The sequence below is a fragment of the Suricata suricatta genome, chromosome 14 (genome assembly GCF_006229205.1).
Source record: "Suricata suricatta isolate VVHF042 chromosome 14, meerkat_22Aug2017_6uvM2_HiC, whole genome shotgun sequence".
Classification (NCBI taxonomy): domain Eukaryota; kingdom Metazoa; phylum Chordata; class Mammalia; order Carnivora; family Herpestidae; genus Suricata; species Suricata suricatta.
This window is the reverse complement of record NC_043713.1, coordinates 46,828,922-46,852,822: the sequence shown is the minus strand read 5'-3', so window position 1 is coordinate 46,852,822 and position 23,901 is coordinate 46,828,922. Positions and strand designations below refer to the sequence as shown.

General features: G+C 44.0%; 1 protein-coding gene and 1 non-coding gene across 2 annotated transcripts in view; one reads left to right on the top strand and one right to left on the bottom strand.

The window, feature by feature from the left end:
- TMEM241 (transmembrane protein 241) overlaps positions 1–23,901 on the bottom strand; it is a 116,291-nt gene that overhangs the window by 10,570 nt on the left and 81,820 nt on the right. The window lies entirely within an intron of this gene.
- LOC115278560 lies at positions 17,543–17,644 on the top strand. The gene has a single exon (XR_003902965.1). It is a non-coding gene; the product is annotated as a U6 spliceosomal RNA (small nuclear RNA).

Below are 23,901 nucleotides of genomic sequence, written 5' to 3'. Positions count from 1 at the left end.
ACTTGAAGTGGGCCCAACATTTTCTTAGCTCGAAGGGCAGCTATCTGGTTTAGAAAACAAGGTGATACCAACCACATTAGGTGGTTCAACTTCCCTCCTTATTTTCCTATAAAGGATGAAGGTGATCTTAACTGTGGACGTTAACTCTGACTTGAATGCCTTTGGACCTGGACCTTCTAGTTGGGGTGGCAAAGGCCACTGCCCTAATCAAAGTTTCTCCTTCTCCTTGATTCAAGTTTGTCATTTTTACTTTTTCCAAAAATGTGTTTCATCTAGGTTTTCCAACTCATTCGCATTTTGCTATTTGGAAAAAAATACTATTTTTTCTCATTCATGCCCATTCTAACAACCATCCCTTTCATTCTTAATTTTATTGCCATTTTTCTCTTCCTTTTTATCCCCTTCCTTATATTTTTTTTAAATTAAAACTTTTTTTTTTAATTTTAGAGAGAGAGAGAGAGAGAGAGAGAGAGTGTGCAAGTGGGGGGAGGGACAGAAGGAAAGAAAGACAGAGACAGAGACAGAGAGAATCTTAAGCAGGCTCCACGCTCAGTGCAGAGCCAGACATGGGGCTCAGTCTCCTGACCCTGGGATCACGACCTGAACTGAAATCAAGAGTCAGACACTCAACTGACTGAGCCACCCAGGGGCCCCTCCTTCCTTCTTCTGAACCAAAGTGAAGTTTGTTCATCTTTCTTTACTTCTGCAACTTCTTGGGTATTTCCTGGCATGGTGCCAATGCGGATATGTTTCTTAGGACGGCTGAAACAGCCCATCCCACTGACGATGGCCATGATGTTGGCAGCCTGGCGTAGTGAACACCTCACAAAATTTATGAAGGGCCCAATTAGCCTTTCCTAATTCTTCACCATGGCTTCATGCCCTTTGCCCTGTACCACCAGCTCTTTAAGGCCTTCTCTGATGGGCTTTGCTCCTCATTCTCTGGTTGCGCCTTTCATGTGGCTCTCCGTCCGGTGTGTGAGGCCACCGCCTCCCACATGCCCCACAGCACCCCCAGCCTGGGACTCCAGCCTCCGTTCCCCCACACGCCTCTTAGCCCAGGAAGAATCCCGTGTGCCGTGAGACAGACAACTGGCCTGCTTATTCCTATTAACTGCCCCTTTTGCCAAGAAAAACATTTCTTCAAACTTCCAAACCAGCCCTTACTTGAAAATAAGACTCGTTTAGTAGCCACACTGGTGCCTTTGACATGTGCGGCTTCCTGGAAACGTTTGTACAGTCTCCTGCCTTTCTCCCGGGGCACTTTTTCAAACTTTTCTAAGGTATTATCTCTCAGTGGGCACATTTTCTGCTGGCTGAGACCCTCACTAAAATTTCACAAATAGACGTGTCGTATTTCTGTCGTGAATGTGTGGTGAAGCTGTCGGCACTACGGAGCTACTGTGAGGTTCAACAGAACACTTTGTAATCTATTCAGTAAGAATAGATTACTGGTTTCTTAGGCTTCCTTTTGCTTCCATCTCCAGCCCTCGCCATCAGCATTGGAGGCATTTTTCTCACACACACACATACACACAGTCACCAAAGTTCTACCATTTCACAAAAGACACTGCTGAAGATGGGCTGAGTAGCAGCTGACAGCACCTTGCTGAGAGGCTGACACTGGGCACCCGGCCAGCCCGACTTGCCCACTAAGTGACTTGCACCTAGACATCAACCTCACCATGTGTGAGGTTCAAATTCACGCCTCAGCCAAGTGGAAGGTTTCTATATGCCGTGGGGTGCCGTGGGCCATCCGGACTGCTCAAGACCCCTCGAAAGTGTGAATGGTACCCCTGTTCATACCAAGGGCCCACTCTACCTCCGGTTCTACCGCAGAATAAACAGAAGCCAGGAATAGCTGGAGGTGCACATCTGGGTACAGAGTGTCCTATACATGGTCATGATGGAGCAGGACCTGAGAGATGGAAGGGGCTCCCTGCGATCACAGGTGGGGGAACCATGACAGAGAGATGGTGAGTGACTTGCTTCAGGGGCCTGGGACCTCAAGAAGTGAGGGGTGGAAAAGACCCCAACTCCCAAGTCAACCTTCTCTTATAGCCAGAACCTCAAGAAAGGGCCCATGGGAGTTCCATACAGCTTTTTAATTTTTTTTTTATATTTTGTTTTTTAAGTAATCTCTACACCCAATACGGGGCTTGAACTTACAACCCTGAGATCAAGAGTCACATACTCTACTGATTGAGCCTGTCACACACCCCTCCATACAGCTTTAGGGGGGGAAAAAAAGAATCTACTGAAGGCAATGACTCAAAGAGATATTTGCAAACCCATGTTCATAGCACTATTATTCTCAACAGCTCAAATTTGGAAGCAACCCAAGTATCCATCAGTGGATGAATGGACACCCGAAATGTGGTACATACATGGCTCTTTAGCCCTTAGAAGGAAGGTAATTCCGACCCATTCGGCAACATGGATGAACCTTAAAGACATCATGCTAAGGGAGATAAGTCAGATCCAGAAAGACAAATATTGTATGATTCCACTTACGTTAGGTGCTTCGAAGAGCCAAATTCACAGAGACAGAAAGTTGAATGGAAGTTTCCAGAGCCTGGGCGGGAGGCACTGTGAGTGGGGGGTTAGTGTTAACAGGTACAGAGTTTCAGCTTCGGATGATGAAAAGGTTCTGGCAGAGGATGTCAATAAACGTGTAAAGTTTTCTTTTTTTAAGTGTTTAAAAAAATGGCTATAATCTGGGACTCAATCTGTTGAGTGTCCGACTTTGGCTCAGGTCATGTTCTTATGGTTGGTGGGTTTGAGCCCTGTGTCAGGCTCTGTGCTGACAGCTCAGAGCCTGGAGCCTGCTTCGGATTCTGTGTCCCCCTCTCTGCCCCCTCCTAGCTCACACTCTGTCTCTGTCTCTCTCAAAAATAAATAAACATTTTAAAAAATGGCTAAAATCTGTTCAAGAAATAAGACGTCAAGTTACACTTGGAACTTGCCATTGAAGAAACTTAAGTAGCAGCCATTACTAGCAAGTGTCCTTATTTTCAAAAAGCATTTTTAAAAATACAAATTTTTCCCCATGGAAGAAAGAGTCCTGTGGTCTGAGGAATGTCTTCCTTGTACACAGAGATCTGAATAACAAACACCAGGACCAGCCACTGCCGAGGGAAGCCAACAACAGCAGAACTCAATACATTGTGTCTGCGGCAGCAGCGGCGGAACTTCCTGGCTTTGTCCACGGATGTCACAACCTCTGTGTTATTGAAACAGATTTTGGTATTTAAAGCAGATCAGGCTTGTTTTTTAAACATTCATTTTGATCCTAAGACAAATTTTCTGTTTGTCTAAGGGAAAAATAAAGGAGAGTATTGTTGGTGGGAACCTGCCAGACAGCCGTGCATTTGTGGGGGCAGGACTCGGTCAGGCTTGTTGCTTGTTAGCGGTTTGTTGTTGTTTAAATACCTACGACTTCAGACAAAAGGCACAGACTGCAGCACGTATGAAAGCCCTTCACTGTAACTGCCTCAGTCACAGCCTGCACCTCCGACTTCCATGAGCTGTAGTTTTTCAAACATGGTTTCATGCCATCACGATGCCTTTGCTGGGCAAGGTCTCTCTGCTTGGAAGTTTCAAATCCCTCCCCACACAATCTCTACTCACTTTTTGAAAACCCATTTTCTAGGACTGCCTGCCTGGGTGGCTCCGTAGGGTAAGTGTCCCACTCTTTTTTTTTTTAATGTTTATTTTTGAGAGAGAGAGAGAGAGAGAGAGAGAGAGAGAGAGAAGAGAGCAAGCAGAGGAGGGGCAGAGAGAAAGGGAGACACAGAATCTGTAGCAGACTCCAGGCTCTGAGCTGTCAGCACAGAGCCTGATCTGGGGTTCGAACTCATGAACTGTGAGATCATGACCAAGGCCAAAGCCGGATGCTGAACCAACTGAAGCACACCGGCGCCCCAACTGTCCCACTCTTGATGTCAGCTCAGGTCATGATCTCATGGTTGCTTTGTGCGATCGAGCCCCATGTCAGGCTCTGTAATGACAGAGGGGAGCCTGCTTGGGAGTCTCTCTTTCCTTCTTTCTCTCTGCCCCTCCCTCAAGCTCTCTCTCTCTCTCAAAATAAATAAACATGGGGAAAAAAAAAAAGAAAATCCATTTCTAGAAAACTTTTTCTGGACCTGGCCCTCCAATCCATATGTCTGAGGATCAGGCACCTCTTCCAGTGGCTTTCATGCTCCTTGGTGCTATACATGTTAAACTATGGAAATGTGTGGGCCTCCCAACCAGGGCATGCACCCTTCATCTTTGCATGTTCAGGACCTACCAACAGAGACCCACATATGGTAAGTGGGTTACCATATGATATAGTTTCTGGAACCATACTAGTCATCAGAGCTGGTAAGTCACAGTCTTGTTTTTTCGTTATTTGTTTTAGAGAGAGCAAGCAAGCGAGCACAAGCAGGGCAGAGGGTCAGAGGGAGAGAGAATCTTAAGCAAGCTCCACACTCAGAACATGGCCTGACATGGGGTTTGATCCCACAACCCTGGGATCATGACATGAGCCAAAACCATGAGTCAGAGACTCAGCCAAATGAGCCATTCATATATTAAGGGCATATATCTTGGTCCCGAGACCAGAGCAGCATAGAAATACTCTCTGATCCTCCTCTCTGCTTCTTTGCCCAGTTACCTGCAGGAGACTAGAAAGAGCTCCTCAGGGAGGATATGCATCTGGTTCACTCTGGTTTCAAGTACAAAGCTATCAGGAAAGACTGATTATCTCCTGGACCACCTGACCATAGCTAGCGGGGGCAGAGGAATATAAGAATATGGAAGTTCATCCTTGGACTTCACAGTTCCAATGAAGGAAGGAACATTTCCCTGGGGGAAGGGAGGGAAAGGGCTGGGCAGACTGAATAACAGATGTCTTGCACCCTTGGCCACCAATACCCAGGAGCCTGTAGTAGAAAATTCAGAATTGCAGGCCCTACCCCAGACCTACGAACAACATCTACATGCAAACACATCACCAGGTGATATGCTTGAACATTAAAATGTAAGGAGTTCCCTACACTCCCCAACCCCAGCACCGTCTCAAGAACTACTCTGTCCGGCTGGCACGGGGCAGCGTGGCAATGGCCACATCCCAGAGAAGGGCAGGCTGTGACCCCCATGTGGACCATAGAGCGGAAGCATATGTCAGACTGTCCTGAAGTCTGTGTTGAAGACTCACCTATGAATATTACTAATAAGCCTTCCTTTTAGGGTAAAGAGTAAAACAATGCAAATTTATAAACCGAGAGCAGATTATCTCTTTCTCACCTAGGACCTGAGGAACCAAGTCCACCAGACAGAAACCACAGCTAACGCTTAGAACCCTGTCTGGCCATTTCAAAATATTCAATTAACTCTTACTATCAATCCTGTGATTTATTATAATCATCAGTATAATTATTATTAAGCCCCAGGCTCTGAGCTGTCAGCACAGGGCTCGATGTGGGGCTTGAACCCATGAACCATGAGATCATGAGGTGAGCCAAAGTTGGACACTTAATCAACTGAGTCACCCAGGCGCCCCTGCCTCTTTTCACTTTTATTTTTTTAATGTTTATTTATTTTTGAGAAAGAGAGACAGACTGCGAGCAGGGGAAGGGTAAGAGAGAGGGAGACACAGATTGTGAAGTAGGCTCCAGATGCTGAACTGTCAGCACGGAGCCTGATGTGGGGCTTGAGCCCATGAGCAGCGAGATCATGATGGGAGCCAAAGTTGGACACTCAGCCAACCGAGCCTCCCAGGCATCCCTCCCCTGCCCCCATTTAAATGGAGTTACCTGTCTTTTTACGATTGCCTTATAAGCATTCTTTCTATATTCTAGATACAAGTCCCTTATCAGATATATAAGTTGTCTGTGGGTTGTCTTTTCATTTTCTTCATGGTGTACTTTGCAGCAAAAAGTTTGTGATTTTGATGTCCAATTTATCTATTTTTTTTCTTTTGCAGCTTTTGCTTTTGGTATCAAGGCCACATTTCTAAATCACTATTCCATCCAAACCTTACTTGACAGTATACATATATCATACCAGTGTCTCATGGTTTCCTTTGTATAGAACCTCTCATTCATTCTATCTTTGAATATTTGTATTCTACTTTAGAACATGGTCTATCTATCCAAATTATGTACCACTTAATTTGATTTATGATACATTTATTTATTTATTTTTAGCATTTTTTTTCTAAGTTTATTTATTTTGGGACAGAGAAAGAGAGCATGAGCAGGGGAGGGGCAGAGAGAGGAAGAATAAGAATCCCTAGCAGACTCTATGCTGCAGGCATGGAGCCCGACACGGGGTTCAGTCTCATAAACCCTGAGATCACGGCCTGAACCAAGATCAAGGGTTGGGTGCTTAATCAACTGAATCACCCAGGTGCCTCCTTGATTTATAATGGGTTTTAAATGTGATTTTATGGGATGCCTTGTTGGCCCAGTTGGTAGAGCACGTGACTCTTGATCTCAGGGTGGTGAGTTTGAGCCCCATGCTGAGCACAGAGATTAGTTAAAAAGAATAAATAAATAGGGGTGCCTGGGTGGCTCAGTTGCTTGAGTGTCCAATTCTTGGTTTTGGTTCATGATCTAGTGTTTCATGAGTCTGACCCCTGCATTGGGCTCCATGCTGGCAGTGTGAAGCCTGCTTGGGATTCTCTCCCTCTCCCTCTCTCTTTCTCTCTCTCTCTTTCTCTCTCTCTCTCTGCCCCTCCCCCACTTGATCTGCTTCTCTCGAAATAAATAAACTTCAAAAAAATTTTTTTAAAGAATTAAATAAATAAATGTGCTTTTAGGAAAGAAGCTAATATGCTATGTGATGTGAATCAGAGATTATGTGATCCAACATAAATCTGAGGATTTGGAGATCAAATAAGCATATATATGTTTAGTAAGAGTCTAGAAAACTCCAAATACAGTAATTTTGAAGAGGTTGATGACCAGTTTTTAACAGGAATAGAGTACTAGGACTGTTGAGATTACCTAATCTTGCTCCTAAATTTCAGCACATTAAAGATGTTATCCCATTGTCTGTTGGCATTCCTAGTCTTGGGGAAAAATGTCAGTTACTTGCTTATTTTAAGGTAATATCTTCTTTCTCTGGTTGGTTTTAAGATTTTTCTCTTTAATATTTGGTTTTCAAAAGTTTGACTAGACATGCCTCAGTATGGTTTTCTTTGTTGTTTTTGTTTGGGGTTTGGTGAGCATCTTGAAGCTGTGATTGATATCTTTCAGCAATGTTGGAAACTTCTCAGCCATTATCCCTTCAAATACTGGATGTGCCTGATCTCTTTTTTGAGCTTCCAGAACTCCAATTATACATACATTGGACTTTTTGACAATTTCCCCTGTGACTCTCATGCTTTGTTCTGTTCTTTTCATTTTTTATTCCTCTTTATACTTCACTAATCCTACTACCCTGTGTCTAGCCTGTTCTTAGACCCATCGAAGAAGCTGATAATTTCACACATTTTTTCAGTCCTATAAAACATCTTTTTTACAGATTCCAATTTTGCATTGAAATTCTCTCATCATTTCATTTAATTCAGGTTTAATTTTCTTTAACATATTATCCATAGTCATCTTTAAAGTTATTTATTGTGCTCCAACATCTGGATGATTTGTAGTTCTGCTCCTATTATTTTTCCTGCTTATTAGTTGGGTTTCCTTTCTCTTTACATGTCTACAGCTTTGTGTCTTAGATACTGTGCATACAAGAACTCTAGAGGCTCCAGATGACAGCTTCTACCAGGAAGTGTTGTTCTTTTCTTCTAATGGGATGATGGGCCCAATCCAATGAGATGGGCTACAGCTCTAGTAAGGCTCTACTTTATCTAAGTCCTTCAGGGATGGTCCTCCCAGATTTGTGTTTAAGAGCTTGTGGGAGGGGTGCCTGGGTGGCTCAGTTAAGCATCTGACTCTTGATTTCAGCTCAGATCATGATTTCATAATTTGTGAGTTTGAGCCCTGCATCAGGCTCCGTGATGACAGCTTGGGATTCTCTCCCTCTGCCCCTCTCCTGCTCACATTCTCTCTCTCTCTCAAAACAAATAAACTTAAAAAAAAAAAAAAAAGAACTAGGTGGATCTCTTGTCTCCTCATCCCTCAAAGTTCTGCCTTTCAGAAATTCTAACCTTAGCATTTTAGCATCCCACATGATTCAGGTTCAGAAATTGGCCAATGTCTTTAGGTGAAGACTCACTGTATATTTGCTATGGGCTTTTCTATCAGAATTTTGTCTTGTAAGCAGTCCAAACACTATGGGAGTTTTAAGTTTGCCTTTCTGGGCCATTCTGCAGCCTCCTGAACTGCCCCAGAACTCAGTATGGGATCGTGGGAATACTGGACTTGCCTTTGGGGTTCCTCTAGTTTCTAAGCTATCACACCAATTCCAGTCTCATGACTGCCAAAAGCTCTGCTCATTTCCCTTTCCCACAGAACATGTCCTCCTCTTGACCAAGCTAGATGTCTAGGCCCCACCCAGAATCAGCAAGTATCACCGCCCCCCCCTTCTCCCTGCCGCCTTGAAGAAAAGAGCCTGCTCTGCTCAGTATCCCTATGAAGGGTCCTTCCTTCTCTGGAAATGTATTAAATGTGGTTCTCTTTGCTTTCACAGGTCTCTGATTTCTTTAAAAATACGATTTTTGCAATTTATTTGCTTTTGCTCCTAGTTGTTTCAGTTGGATATTGGCCTGTCACAATGTACAACATTCTACCCTGAAGTAAAAGTTTCCATTTTTTATATGGATAAGAAAAGAAAATGGAGACCCAGAGAAATGGTAAGCTACTGGTTTTCAAACCAGGCTTGGCTCACCCTTATTTCCCTAGAGCCTCCTTGGATGTCATGGTAAGGCAAGGTAGAGAGGCTTTATTTGATTTGTTTTGAATATCTTCCTGATCAGTGACAATCTTATTAATTCATAATTATGATTTTAATTACCTTTGTTCTTTTATCATAATCTAGGATTATTATATTTATACATATTCATATATACATATACACACCAACCTGGGGTAACAAGACTTTCTCAAAGGCATAGTGTCTTTCTCTTCAGACATAGTTTCAGATATGATGCAACTGATGGGGATTAATAAGGCAGCTGGAGAGGAACCTTCAGGCTCTTCCTTATGATTCTCTCTGCCCATGGGGGAGGAAACACTTTGGCCTCCAGGCCTTTTACTCTCATCCAAGTTCACTCTGATGGGAAGATTTACTCATCTTGCTGCACATTTACTGAGGCGCGTTACACTAGTTGGTGGGATTCCAGTGCTTCAAACACAAAACCCAGACTCTATATGGTTTCTCTCTTCTCTTGAATTCATGCAATAAAATTCTCTGGAGCTTCTGTCTCCATCTGTTGAGGGTGGGACTGGAGGATGGGGAGGAAGCCATGCCCTATATAAGGAGCAGAAAGCCTTAAGTCTCTAAACCAGGGTTGACATTTCCAACTCAGCGTTGTTCTCCACTTGCCTACTTATTTCCCACTTGTTTCATGCCTTGTGCATGAATCCTCTTAGTCTACATCCCAAGAAGGGAAGAGAAATGGGCAGTAGAGTTTAAGTACCCAAAGTTTGAACTCTCCAACACATGCTATGTACTGAAAAGACCTGTGCTTCTTGTTCCATCATCTGATACTAGTCTTTTGGTTGTAACTTCAAAAATCTGTGGCCCTTTGGACAGGTTTTCTCTTGAGACTTGCAACTTCCTGGCCCAGCTGTGCAGAAGGTATTAGCTCTTCCCCAGGCTGGGTGTCAGACTTTTCAGTATTCACAGTTCACAAGTGGCCATATTAATATGTACACTGACGAGGTCTTTCCTGGTACCTTTGACGGGCTTCTTCCTTTTCTCTTTCTCTCTTGGCATTCCACTTCAGCTCATCCTAAAATACCTGATTTGTTTGATTTTCTATCATATACTATATTTTTTAAGTAAAGGGGATATAAATATGCCAAGCATAATGTTGATGTACTTAGAACATCCAATTGTTGAAGACTGAAGGAAAATTTGAGATAACACTTATTTCCCCTCAAACTCAATTCAGGGACAGGCTGGCATAGAGTCAGTAGATTCTTCATTCTGGTACTTTCCCTCAACTTTCTCAGTTTCATCTTATTCAGTAAATGTACCCATCTCCTCACAGACTTACCTTTAGAAGGATGGGTTTCTGACAAAGTTATTTTGTAAATTTTGTTCTGCTGATTAAAAAGTTCCATCGGGCTCCCTAAGCTAAACAGTACTCTGTACTTCCGGAAAGGAAGGGCATATGGCTAAGGTATTTAATTTTCTAAGTTGTTTTGATTCACTCAAAGGATAGAACTCAACTCTGTAGTGTATTTTTAGAAGTGAAATAAATGTAAGCTCAAAGGAACTTTAAATAAAAGCACCATAATTATATTTACTCCAAGGATATGAGGATTTTTTCATCTCCTTTTGATATAAGTTCAATTCACACCATTGTTATCCTTAGTAATACTAGAGGTGAAAGAACAGATTTGCCAAAAGACCTACATCAAGACCTCCTTGCCATGTTTAAAGGAACATGGTGCCCATTTGGGAAAAACCCTTTTGCTACTTTCAACCTGCCTCCTTCCTTAATCCCAGTCATTCCTGAAGAAATACCACTCAGGAGAAGTGAGGCCGTGATGTCACAGGCAGTGCCCTGGCTCCAGGTCTGATCACGCTCCATTCTGCATGATCTGAGAGTGACAGTTCCTGAGGAATGCACAAAGCTTGCGCAAGACTCACCACATCAGCTCAGTTCTACCCGAGGGATTCACACAAACCACGAAGGCTCTTAGCTCTTGCGGGACAACTTGGTGCGACTGCAAAATGTCAGCGAGCTCCTCTCCACGGCTGAAATGCATTCCCCTGCCCCCAAATTCGTATGTTTAAGCCCTAACCTCCCGTGTGACGGTATATGGAGATGGCGCCTTTACAAGGTAATCAGGGCTAGATGAGGTCATGGATGAGGGGGGTCCTCATGATGGGCTTAGTAACCTTGTAAGAAGAGACCAGAGAGCTTGCTCGCTCTCTCTTAGTCTCTCTCTCTCTCTCTCTCTGCCACATGAAGACAGAGCCAGAAGGCAGCCATCCACAACCCAAGGGGAGAGCTCCCGCCGGACACCAACCCAACCTTGGTCATGTACTGGCGGCCTCCAGAACTGTGAGAAATAAATATCTGTTGCTTAGGCCGCCTAGTCTGTGGTATTTTGTAATGGCAGCCTGAGTGAAGACACTATTCTTTGCTCTTTTGGAGAGTTTAAAAAAATGAAAGTTAAAAAAACAATGACTAACAGTTTCAGAAGAAGCTGTCACCGAATTAGAAGTGAAAAAGGAAAAGGGCTTTGAGTTATTGCTGGAATGGAGCAGAGGCCAAATGACATCACTGAGCACCTCCCTGGGCGCCAGAGAGGCGACAATGGAAGTCCAGAACCTGTTCTCACGGCACCCTATTCCAGGCCAGCTGCTCCTGGAGGTAACCAAACAAATAATTTCAATATAACACGCTAAGTGCTGAGATCACAGGTATGCTCTGAATACCAAGGAACAAGCCCTACACCTAGACTATGCCCATGTTGATCCGGGTGAGGAAGTTTGGGAAGGGCATTCTACATAGAAGGAACAGTACGAACAAGTCAGCAAACTCTAAGCCCCTGGGTATCAACTGGAGCACAAGGTGAGATGAGTAGTGGCCACTGTTAAAGCTGAAAAAAACAGAGAGAAAAACATAATAGCTAGGAACCCCTTTTTTCCTAGCAAGGTATTAAAAAAATTCCAGGAATTTTTTTCACTTAGGGAAGTGGGCAGCTGGTTCCAGGACAACTGGGCATGCAGTTGGGTCAGCATGCCAGACTTCAAAACACCCCATGCCACTCTCGTGGGCCTTTGTTTTTGTGCCTGTGTCTGGGGTGGGGGGAGTCCTGGGGGTCACACACTCCCTGAGTGACCTCAGGCAGGCGAGTTGCCCGCTCTGGATTTCAGTTTTCCCCTCTATAAGAAAGAAAGGAATCCTCTATAAAGTATTTCTCAGGGAGGGGCACCTGGGTGGCTCAGTCAGTTAAGCAGCTGACTTCAGCTCAGGTCATGATCTCACTGCTCGTGAGTTCGAGCCCCCCTCAGGCTCTGTGCTGACAGCTCAGAGCCTGGAGCCTGCTTCAGATTCTGTGTCTCCCTCTCTCTCTCTCCCACTCTCTGTTCATGCTCTGTCTCTCAAATATAAATAAACATTAAAAAAAATTAAAGTATTTCTCCAGGATTAAGTTTTGGTCTTCACCTAAAAAAAATTTTTAAAGGGGATGTGGGATTTTATTCATTCCCTGACTTGTTCCAGTGAGAATTCTCAAGAAGCTTCAAAAGGCAAAGGTTACAGGCAAAATATATCGGTGAGAAGTGGATGAGAGAGAAGGGTACACGTGTGTATACATCTTCATTTCTCCTAGGCATATACCAAGAGTCGGACTGTTCTGTGTAACATGGACTTCTTTTTCTAAAGCTGAGATTTAGTGTTTTCTAAACCAGAAATGTTACTCTGCCTCCTCCCCAGCACATGGTACTGTGCTGTATTCCAGTGTCTAAAATTTTAGCCATTCAGGTGGGTATGTGGTTCCACATCAGATTTGATACGACTTCCGTCTCAATTCCCCATTCTCTTACAACCAAGCAGACAGCTACAAGTTCCCCACAGAAGACCCGGCCCACCGTATTTAGGGCTGACTCTTTTTTTTCTTGCTTCTTTTTTAAATAAACACCGTGTAGAACTTCCAAAATGTTAGGGAAAAAAAAGATAACTTAGATTCTCTGTGTCATTTGAAAAATTGAAAAAAGCACTTTGAGCCCTATGGTGTTACTTGGATCTAGTCACTTTGAATTTCTCTCGATACCAGAATGAACAGAGCATACGTGAAGGCTCCCTATCAACACAAACTGGCTCTCAAATTGGAGCCGAATCCAAAATGCAAACACTTCAAACATTTCTCCACCGGTGAAGGAAAAGCTCACTGCTTGCAAGCAACACTGTCCCAGCAAACACAACATGCTCAGCACTCATTATTTCCTACAATCCCTGCGACCTATCTGTGAAGTCATACAGTGACCTCCATTTTACAACGGGAAAGTGGATATATACAGAGGCTAAGTCATCTTTCCGAGGTTACACTGCTAGGATGGAATTCTGATCCAGGTCTTTCTGTCTCCCAAGAGCTGGGCTATCTGTCACCACTCTCTACTGTCTCATCACTCTATAAATCTCTGCTGAATAAATCTGCTGAATGTAACATGTTCCAACAGGGCAAGTTGAAAAAAAATTTTCAGGAAAAAGAAAAACCTCACAAGAAGCATGAGTATTGAGGGGCACCTTGGGTGGCTCAGTCAGTTAAGCATTCAAGACTCTTGATTTCAGCTCAGGTCGTGGTCTCATGGTGGTGAGGCTGAGCCCTGAGCCGGCGCCGCGCTGGGTGTAGAGCCTGCCACCCTGCGTAAGATTCTCTCTCTTCCTCTCCCTTTGCCCCTTCCTGCTTGTGCACGTACTCTCTCTCCTCTTTCATAAGGAAATAAATAAATAAAGCATGAGTACTGAAACCCATTTACGCATTACATAATTCTTAGAGTGAACAGTCAAGCACAAGTTGAGGAAAATAGGAACAACTATGACCGACTTCACAGAAGATGCATCAGGACTTGATGAGAGCTGAGTGGTTCACGCAGCTGTAGCTCAGCACTGATGCTGGGCCAGGGAGGACTTCTGTGAAGAAGTCTCTAGTAATCAATCACAGAGTACGGGCTCAGAGTCGGGCTGGCTGCAGTGGGGCATGCGAGTGGACACCTAATCCCTCAGTTCTCTGGAGTCAACTCTCTTTCTAATTTCTCGAGAGTTCTAGCTATCCTTGAAGGCAAAACTTATCAAGCATCCTCCAATGAAAGACGACACTGAATAACTGCCAAACTCCCCTGCCCCCACAACGTGCTGGATTCTCAAATCCTAATAGTTTAAGCGTGCACAGAAGGAGGAGCTCTGAACAGCATAGCCTAATGGTGCCAACATTTGGCAATTTGGGATGGTAGCATCAACGACGCTTACTGTAGCATTCAGAAGGTAAGGATTTCTAAGAATACAGGACCCAAAGTCATGAGAACACCTCTCACTCTCACCTAAAGAAAACATTTGTTTTCACAGGTGAAAATCCTTTCAGGGGAAGAGAAGGTAGTGCAGAGATAACAACAGGTGGTTTCAAGAACTCCTTGAAACCAAAGAGTTCTAATTCTAAGAAGGAATTAGAACTAAGGCAGTGTGAAAATCTTGTTTCTTTTGGCGGGGAAGCTGGGGTAGTCATTGTACAAAAGACTAACGAGACACTTGAAAACAATGGCCCCTAATTCCAGTGTCACTAAAAAAATGTAGGAGGCACTTTGACACTCATCAAATTTCTTGCAGTTCACATTTTGCATCCGGGGAAAAAGCCCCAACACTTTACACCTTATTTAGGCATATTGATGGAGAGTGGGGACACTCCACCGGTGTTATGGATATAACCTTGAATAAGATATGCCCTGGAGCCTGGGTGGCTCAGTCACAGTTAACCGTCTGACTCTCGATTTTGGCTCACGTCATGATCTCACCATGATGCCTGGACCCCACATCAGGCTCTGTGCTGACAGCACGGAGCCTGTCTGGGAATCCTCTTTCCCTCTCTCTCCCTCTCCCTCGCTTGCGTGCTCTCTCACACACACAAAATCAGCAGATAAACTTAAAAAAAAATGCTCTGCCCCACTTGGGCTCACAGGCTCACACCCAGGTGGCTGGCTGGGAAGGATTCTATTCTGCCTGATTCTTGCCCTTCCTTTTCTTCTCCTGACAGGGAGGTGAGGGAAAGTGGTGGGTATTATCAACTCTTCACTAATCACCTACCACATTCTGGGCAAACATTGTGTGCCTGGAAAACTGCAGAAAACACACAAAGCCCCAAATAGGGAATAATGGCCTGAGGGGAGACAGAAAAGAAACAAGGTGGAATTCTCCTCGGAGACGGATGTCACTGGGGCCAGCTCCCTGTGCAGACCCCCAGCCCCCAGAAGTCCCAGGTGGAGAAGACAGACGTGGGAGTGCAGCCAGGGAGATACACCCAGCCCCCACCCCCAAGGAGGGTACATGTAATTAAATGAAAAAGTCTAACACTCGTGTTTACGTGGTACCAGGCATTTGTTGTTGCCTGAAAAAACTTTTCTGCTGCATAATTGACTGACTGGCTATTTTGGATCCATATAAACAAGCACAACCTGCTTGTAGTTAAGTGCCTAGCCTTGCAGTCAGACACATTTACTTACGTATAAACAAAAACAACATCACTACAAGTCTTTCAGATACACACGTCATTCCTTTCTATTGTACTTTCTCATCATAAAAGTCTCCTTTGTTTTTGTTTAATTTTTAATGTTTATTTATTTTTGAGTGAGAAAGAGAGAGCAAGAGCTGGGGAGGGGCAGAGAGAGAAGCAGGCTCCAGGCTCTGAGCTGTCAGCACGGAACCTGATGCAGGGCTCAAACTCACGGACTTCAAGATTGTGACCTGAGCTGAAGTCAGATGATAACTGACCCAGGTGCCCCTAAAAGTCTCCTCCTTTGGATTTCCCAAGGAAGGTTTCATTGTATCAGCTCTGACTATGGCGGTTCCTTCTCTCGTGGCCCAGGCAGCTCACCTCTGCTCACACAGCCCCGCCTCTGGTTTGAGCACGTACAGGAGAGCTCTGTGCTGATCACCCTGTGTGGGGCCACGCCTCGGGGAACTTAGTTTTAGGGATATGGAAAGAGGGTCTTTAGAAGGAAATGATAAATGGCACAAGGAAAGGCATGTGTGCGTGGAGAGCATTACTGGGGGCAGATGGAGGTATTACATGAGGTGACATGCAGAATTCCGCCTTTCTCTATTTCTGACACGAGTGCACAAACCTGCAAAGTTGTGTAAAGTACCACCAGCGGACTCGGGCATTTACCCAGCACTCGTGTATGCAGTACTATCCTGCAGTGAGCGGAGTACACACCAGTGCCCACCCCAGCAGAGGCCTTGCAGCCATTCCTAATTAACTGGACTTCGTGTTGCAAAAATCACTTTAACCTCAGTTATGTTAAATTATATATATAGGGATGCCTGGGTGGCTTAGTCGGTTAAACTTCCAACTTTTGATTCTGGCTCAAGTCACGATCTCACGTTTCATGAGTTCAAGCCCCGTGTCAGGTTCCATGCTGATAGTGCAGAGCCTGTTTGGGATTCTGTCTCCCTCTGCCCCTCCCTGGCTTGTGCTCGCTCTCTCTGTCTCAAACTAGATAAATAAATAAACTTAAAAAAATTTTATATATAAACCATGGAGCCAGGAACTTTGTAGAAATTCACGGTATTTCCTTAGTAAATGAACTGATGCAAACTCATTCAGGTCAAAAGTTGTGAAAGCGAGCATTGTTATCATATTTTTGCAGCAGAGAACATTGTGATGGTCAGTGACACTAAAAATAGCTAAGAAAAGAATTAGAAGTTCATCACTGGAAACAAGAAAACAGCAACCTTATCCAAAACAGCAAACTGTCTGTTAGCATCCCTCCATATGCATTATTTTGACATTGGGAAATGGAATTTAATTTTTTTTCTACAATCCACAACTGTATGTCTCCTCCCATGTGCCCTCTGGGAAAACCTTATTCATAAACAGAGAATTCCCAGATAAGTAACTTCTTCGCTGTTTCCATACAGCTCTACAGTAACAAGGCAGCTCCTGAACTTGCCACTTCAAGTTCCTGTCGCCTCGACAGTGATGTCATGGAAAGACATCCCCACGTGCTGTTTTTGTTGCCCAGCTAGAGACTGTAAAGGAAATTATGCTCTGTCTCTAGGTTTTCATTTTCCATGAGAAGTTATTCTCATTGGCAGAGCTGCCTAAACTGTGAAAGAAAAGTGATTTAATTAGGTCATAGCCATAGTTAGATTTTTAAAGTACACTTCACTGACAGAAAAGTCGCTTTACAGCACAACCTCATTGGGTTTAATAATTTATTTTCATCAAACCATTCCTGATGCCTTATGGTGCTGAATAACCACCGAAGGAGGAAGACAGAAGAAATACTAACTGCTGCGTGGAAAGTTATCTCATCAAGTGAACTTTTCTTTCTTTCTTTTTTTTTTTTTAACATTTATACATTTTTGAGAGAGAGAAAGAGAAAGAGAGAGAGCACAAGCAGGGGAGGGGCAGAGAGAGCAGGGGACAGAGGATCTGAAGGGGGCTGTGTGCTAACAGCGGTGAACCCAATGCGGGCTCAAAATCATGAATTGTGAGATCATGCCCTGAGCTGAAGGTGGTCTGAGCAGCCCAAGTGCCCCTCAGATGAGCTTTTCAGTGTCACAGCAAGGGGGGTGGAGTCTTAGGCTGAGAAGAGAGAAGACTGAGCCAGGGAAGCTCCTCTTTCCTGATTCCCTTTCCCCATTCAGGTGGTGTGGAAAGACAGTGACGATGACAAGGATGATGAGAATAATAAAGGAAAGGACGTAACTGTGCCCACTTCGGCAGCATGTATGCCATATTTAGAACATTGCAGAGAGGATTAGCATGCCCCCCCAAGGATGACACAAATTCATGAGGTGATCCCCATCTTTTCTGTAACTATGTGTGGTGATGGAGGTTAACTCAACTTATTACAGTGATTGTTTCACAATATATACAAATAGTAAATCATTATGCTGTGCACCTTAAGCTAATACATGGTTATATGTCAATCAAGTCCCAATAAAACTGGGCGGGAAGGAGTAATAGTAGCAACAGAGTAGGAGGAGGGAGAGAACCAACGCTGTGCAGCACAGAGGACCTAGTGAGAGCAAAACGTGCCAGTCACCACAGCTACTCCCACAACTACTCCCAGGATTTCCCACGGTCTTTCCTTTGTGTGTGTGTGCACGCACACGTGTGTGTAAATTTGTGCATGCCGGAAATCGAACCTATGAAGCCTCACTCCTGAACCTGGAAGATGTGTTCACTTGTCCCCTCCTCAAAAGTTCAAGTTATGATTCAAAATTAAGCCTTGAAACCTCTGTAAAAATATATCTAAAAACTTAAGTAAAGAATTATGTTATTTAGAAGACATGAAATTTGCGTGATTCCATATTTAAAGACATTAAGCTGTTCCTTCTTGTTTAGAAAAAAAAATTTTTTTTACCAGAAACAGCAGGCGTTTTATCAATGGTCTTGGAGACATTTTAAAATTCCAAACATCAAAGTCTCACAGCATCTGTTGACAACGCTTTTCAAAGTTCATCCTATACATAAAACAGGCTTAATTTTACCTCATAAACTGACATTGCCAAGGCACCTTCTGGGTTCAATATCTTGGTAATAGGTCAAGAGAAATGTCAACATGTCATTGAAACAAGAAAGACAACAGTCTGTGCTCCAAGGTCTGGCAAAACAGTCAGAGGAACAACTAGTCAAAACTCAGAAAAATTCTTGTCCTTTTAGGAGATCTTGGTAAGGATAAACCAATTGGAGGCTGAAACCTTCCAGTAGAACCTTGGAGCAACCCCTCTATGGGAAACAGTTCGGGATGGCGATCTGTTGCTACACAGGGAGGTGTTGTTATGGAGACAGCTCTGAAGGCTCCCCGGCAATCCCAGTGTATAATTAAGGCTCCATCACAGAACAGCCAGCGGGTGGTCTCCATGGGAACCAACAAACACACACTGTCACGGGCCTAGCAACTGTTCTGAATCAATGACTCTTTATATAGGTTTAAAAACATTGTGAATGGGGCATCAATGGCTTCTTTGGTCAGACAATGTCTGATTAAGTACATGTGAAAGACCCTGGTCTCATGTATGCCAAATTTCCAGTAGCTGCCCATGGCCAAATTCACTTACCTAGAACTAGGGGATACAAACAATAATTTCAGATTCAGGAAATTACTAGCTAATTTGGTGAAAGAATTAAACCAGTGGTGGACAGGGCCAGGGAGGACCGGCCAACTACCAGCTCTCACTCTTCTATGGCTGTCTAAATACTATTTGATCCTCACGGTACACTAGACATTATTATTATATTTGTTTCCAGATGAGCACACATCTAGAAAGTGGCAGACCTGGGACTCAGAGGTAGGTCAGAATTAAGTCCTGGTCCAGGTTTATATAACTCTATGTGGCAATGCTCTGTGTTTGCGTAGCACATCATTACACCCCAGCTACCCCTCACACACAGTATCTCATGTATTGTTTTAGCTTGAAACACTGGGGAGTTCAGCTCCAGAATTTTCTAATGTTGCAATATTTTCTTCCTAGATCTTTGTCTGCTTGCTCCATTTCTGCACCCACCACACACTCCAGATTTGAAGATTTACATGGGACCATGTCTAGGAAGATTCCCCCATCCTCCATCTGGGCTGTGTAAGAAGCATTTTCCGAAGAAGCAAAGGGAAAGGAAACCCATTATATAAGTATGGATTTTGACTGCCCAAACTCTAACTAGTAACAGGGAAAACATTCCAATCAACTGCTTGTAGTATTTACACATAATCTTCCATGAGAGAAGGCAGACTTTGGTGATAGGGAGGGAAGGGGAGATTGCTGATTCCTACTTTATTCTGATGGGTTCTATTAAGGACTTTTTTTGAGAGGAAGAGAGTGTGTGAGTGTGTGCATACATTTGTGCAAGCAGGGGCGGGGGAGGGCAGAGAGAGAGAAAGAGGAGGGAGTCTTAGGCAGATTCCACATTCAGCCTGCAGCCCCACACAAGGCTTAATCTTGAGACCATGATATCATGAACTGAGCCAAAATCAAGAGTCAGATGTAACTGACTGAGCTACCCAGGTGCCCCTATGAAGGACTTTTAAAAGCTGGCAAATGTTTTATTTAAGTAGGTACTGATAATCAATGATCAGGCTCCTAGCAAGTCATCATATATAATCCTAAAATTGAATGTACATGTCATCAGCATTTAGCCTTAAATAACAGATACATAAACAGTCAGAGCTCACTTGAGTCATAACATTTCTAACATTTCTGAGCTATCTGCTGAAAACCAAACAGTGAGGCTCTTTCCTCGTTCCCCTGAAATCCCAGTCCCATACATCTCTTGGGAAAGCCTCCTTCCCATTTTCACTGCCCTTCTACGGAGGCAAAGGAAAAAGGCTGTTTTCTCTAAAGCTAGCCCCCATCCCCCTTCTGTCTCCCACTGAGGTTTGTTCTCCCTATTTCCCGTCATTCTTCAGCATCTTCCAAACTCTCTGTATATAGCGTCTTCTTTTCTGGTTTCAAATATGCCCAAGTCCTTCTTTCCTCAGAAAAGAAGTTATCTTTGCTACATCTGGCTATCCCCCTGCCTACCACCAGTCATAATCTCCTTCCTGCGTCTATGTACTCTTGGATTCTTATGATCTACCTTCTGCCCTCTGGTATCTAAGTGTCTCCCAAGCAAAAGTCTTAGCAGTCCGCTCTGCTCACCCAAACCTCTCTTGTTGCTCTTGCAGTGAGCTTGTCTATTTCTTCATGTTCCTTTTTAAAAAAAAAATGTTTATTTATTTATTTAGAGACAGAGGGAGAGAGTGTGCACATGCATGTGTGAGCAGGGGAGGGGCAGAGGGGGAGAGAGAAGGAGAATCCTGGGCAGGCTTCACTATCAGAGCAGAGCCCAATGCAGGGCTCGATCTCATGAACCTTGAGATCATGACCTGAGCAAAAATCAAGAGTTGGACACTTAACTGATGGAGCCACCCAGGCGCCCCTCTTGATGTTCATGATTCCAACTCCACTGCTCTAAGTGGAGCCCAAATGGACACACGAAGCCCTGAGCTCTGCTCTCCATTTCACCCCATGTGTCCACATGAAGCAACTCCAGTTAGACGCTTCCTCACCATACACATCCGTCTAAAATAGATTTCACCAGCTTCCCTCCCCAAAGATGTTCTTTCATAGCCCCCCCATCCATTTCTGTCTGTGATGCCATGGATGTCTCGTGTCTCAAGCACAAACGCCATTTGTGAGCTTCCCTCTCGGCCACTCCCTGGACCCAAATGACTGTCACACACTCCCTACTGCTCCAAAAGAATGTGAGTCTTTGTTATCTAATTCTTCTATCACATCACATAAAACTTAGATTAAATAATTACAACTTCTTTTTCTCCAGATTGTCAATCAAGTTGACCTCTCACCTTTATTGCCATCACTCACTACCTTGACGCATCTCCCTTCTAAATGCTTGGAACTCATTTCCAACATGACTTGCCTTTAGTTGGTCTCATTCAAAAGTTCACAGTGGTTTCTGGTGCACGGGTTTTAGGGCTTCCTAATCTGTCTCTTTTGGGCTCGACATCCCCCTCACATCCTCACACCTTCACACTCTCCTCTTCTTCTGGTCAGATTTATTTCCTCATGGTTCCCCACATGCACATCCTGCCTCGGGGCCCCTGCCACTCATCCTAGAAGGCTGTCCTTCCATTTTCATGTCTCCCAGGCAACCCCGGTTTGCAGGGCCTGCTCTCTCTCTCTACTGCCTCAGCCCACTTGGAGCTCCCCTTTCCCCAACTCCTTAAGTCAGCGCCACCCCGCTTAGCAACGTCCTGTAACAGTTCCATCCTGTTGCTCTTTTCTCCTCCTCCGGATTATAAGATGCACTCAGCAGGCCCTACACACATACTAACCCTTTCCTCCCACCCTGGACTCCAAAGGCTTCCCCAATAAATGCTGACTGGTAGAATCATGTCCAAAAAGAAGGCCATTCAAAGAGAGATCATGTACCTTGATATAAGGCACTTTGAATACTACCCAAACTGTAAGAATCTAGTATACCTTCAAGTCCCATGGAATTCACAGTTGTTTCAGGCAGGCAGTAATTCATGATACATTGTCAGGGAAGGGACTGGGAGGCAAGCAGGGTGCCTAGGATGCAACATTTAAGGAGGCACTCACTATTCTCAGGGGCCAACCCCACACTGCATGGTGGCCCTCATCCTAGCCCTGAGCACATGAAAAATGACTCTCTGCTGGGAGCTGCATCGGCCTTGCTGGATGACACGGTCACAGTAAGGAAATGGTAGACGTAGCACGGCTCCTGCCACAGGGGCGAAGCTAGCATCTCCTTCTGATGTTCCAAATCAGACTGATATTCCCCAGAAACCTCATGGGAGGAAGCATATTCCCACCTCTGTGAAGAGGAAGTTAAAGGAGACACTGCAGATGTTTGTCGGAAAGGCTCTTCTATTGAGCTTCACAAACTTAAGACATGGAAATAAAGGAGGTTAAAGAACACAAAGATAATGTTTACCCTGGCCCGGAGATAGAAAGCCTAACTTAGGAAATAGAAACAAACAAGAGCCAGGCATAAGCTACTGTGAATACATATGCTAATTTGGTGCCCATTGTGAGGATGGGTAAGAGTAGTTACAACTTAAACTCATATGCAAAGGCCGGCTGCTCTAGGGCACCTATGGCGCTAACACCTTCAACATCAAAGAACAAGGTTGACAAAAGGTTTACTTACTAACCATCACAAACGTATTCCTCTTGTGAGCCAAATAGAATGCCTTCTAGCCCTGTCTATGACTAAATTTTAGCATCATTGTTATAAAATGTGTTTGCTATCTTGCTTCTCACTAAAAACATCCTGCTATCTTCTTAGTTGTAAAATTTACTACTGGTTCAAACAAATGTATATGTTATCTGCTTTTCACTGAGAATATCCTGTTATCCAATGATGTGTAAGTTACCTCATTGTAATTAGAATAGTTTAAAAAAAAACCTCTGTAAAACCTGTTTCTGCACCCTTTTCAAAGCACCTTTGTCACTGAAAATTATTTGTAAAAGTTCCACCTTTTGATGTGATAAGTCTTTAAATAAAGGTCCAAGACCTGACTAAGAAGGAGTTAGATGGAGATATAAGAAGATACAGGAGGAGTTAGATGGAGATATACGAAGATACAGGATACAGGAGATACAGGAGATGGAATAAGAATGTCAGGCTGGGCCAATTAAGAAACTGCGCTGTGTGAGTGTCTCTTTGCTTCTCTTTGCTTCTCGTCTGCCGCTACCCCTTCAGGGAGCCCTGGACCCGCCGGACCGGGCCTCCGGCAACTCTCAACAATCAAAAAACAAACTAAACCAAATCAAGATATACATCCAAGGCAAGCTACAGAAAAATCTTCCCCAGGGCCATAGAGAACAGACTAAGACTTGGTTTCCTGGTCCACCACTGACTCAGGACAAAATGGCAGCAGTAACTTTGGCATTAGCTTAAAGGAAAAAAGCATTCTTATGGAAGCAGCTTTGAAATGAAGAGCAAACCCTGGATTCTAAGGGCCTAGAGGGCCAGAGCTGCTGTTGGGAATGGCTCTTCTCTCCTGGTTCATCCTCAGCATAAACTCACTCTGGCCTCAGTTGCTTCTTCCCAGTGGATGCTGAGAACACCAGTCAGTTTGAAGTTAACAAGGATGAGACAAGGCACTTTTCAATCTGGAAAATATTCGCACATGAGCACTTAACTCTGCTAGAGAAACACGTTAGCATACCACATTTTCCTTATATGTCTACATATTTCATTGCTTTCCTCTCAAATTCATTCACTTTTTCCTGCATCAGTGCTTTACAAGCAGGAAGGGATTCCAAGATTTTATGCAAATGAAATTAGATTTCACACGCCCAAATTTATCAAACTGAAAGGAGAAATTTTTAAAAAGTTGCTAAAAAGTCTGTTATATTTGGCTTTTTAGAATGTTTTTATTTATTTAAAAAAATTTTTAACATTTATTTATTTTTGAGAGACAGAGCAGGAGTGGGGGAGGGGCAGAGAGAGAGGGACACACAGAATCTGAAGCAGGCTCCAGGCTCCAAGCTGTCAGTACAGAGTCCGATGTGGGGCTCGAACTCATGGACCTGAG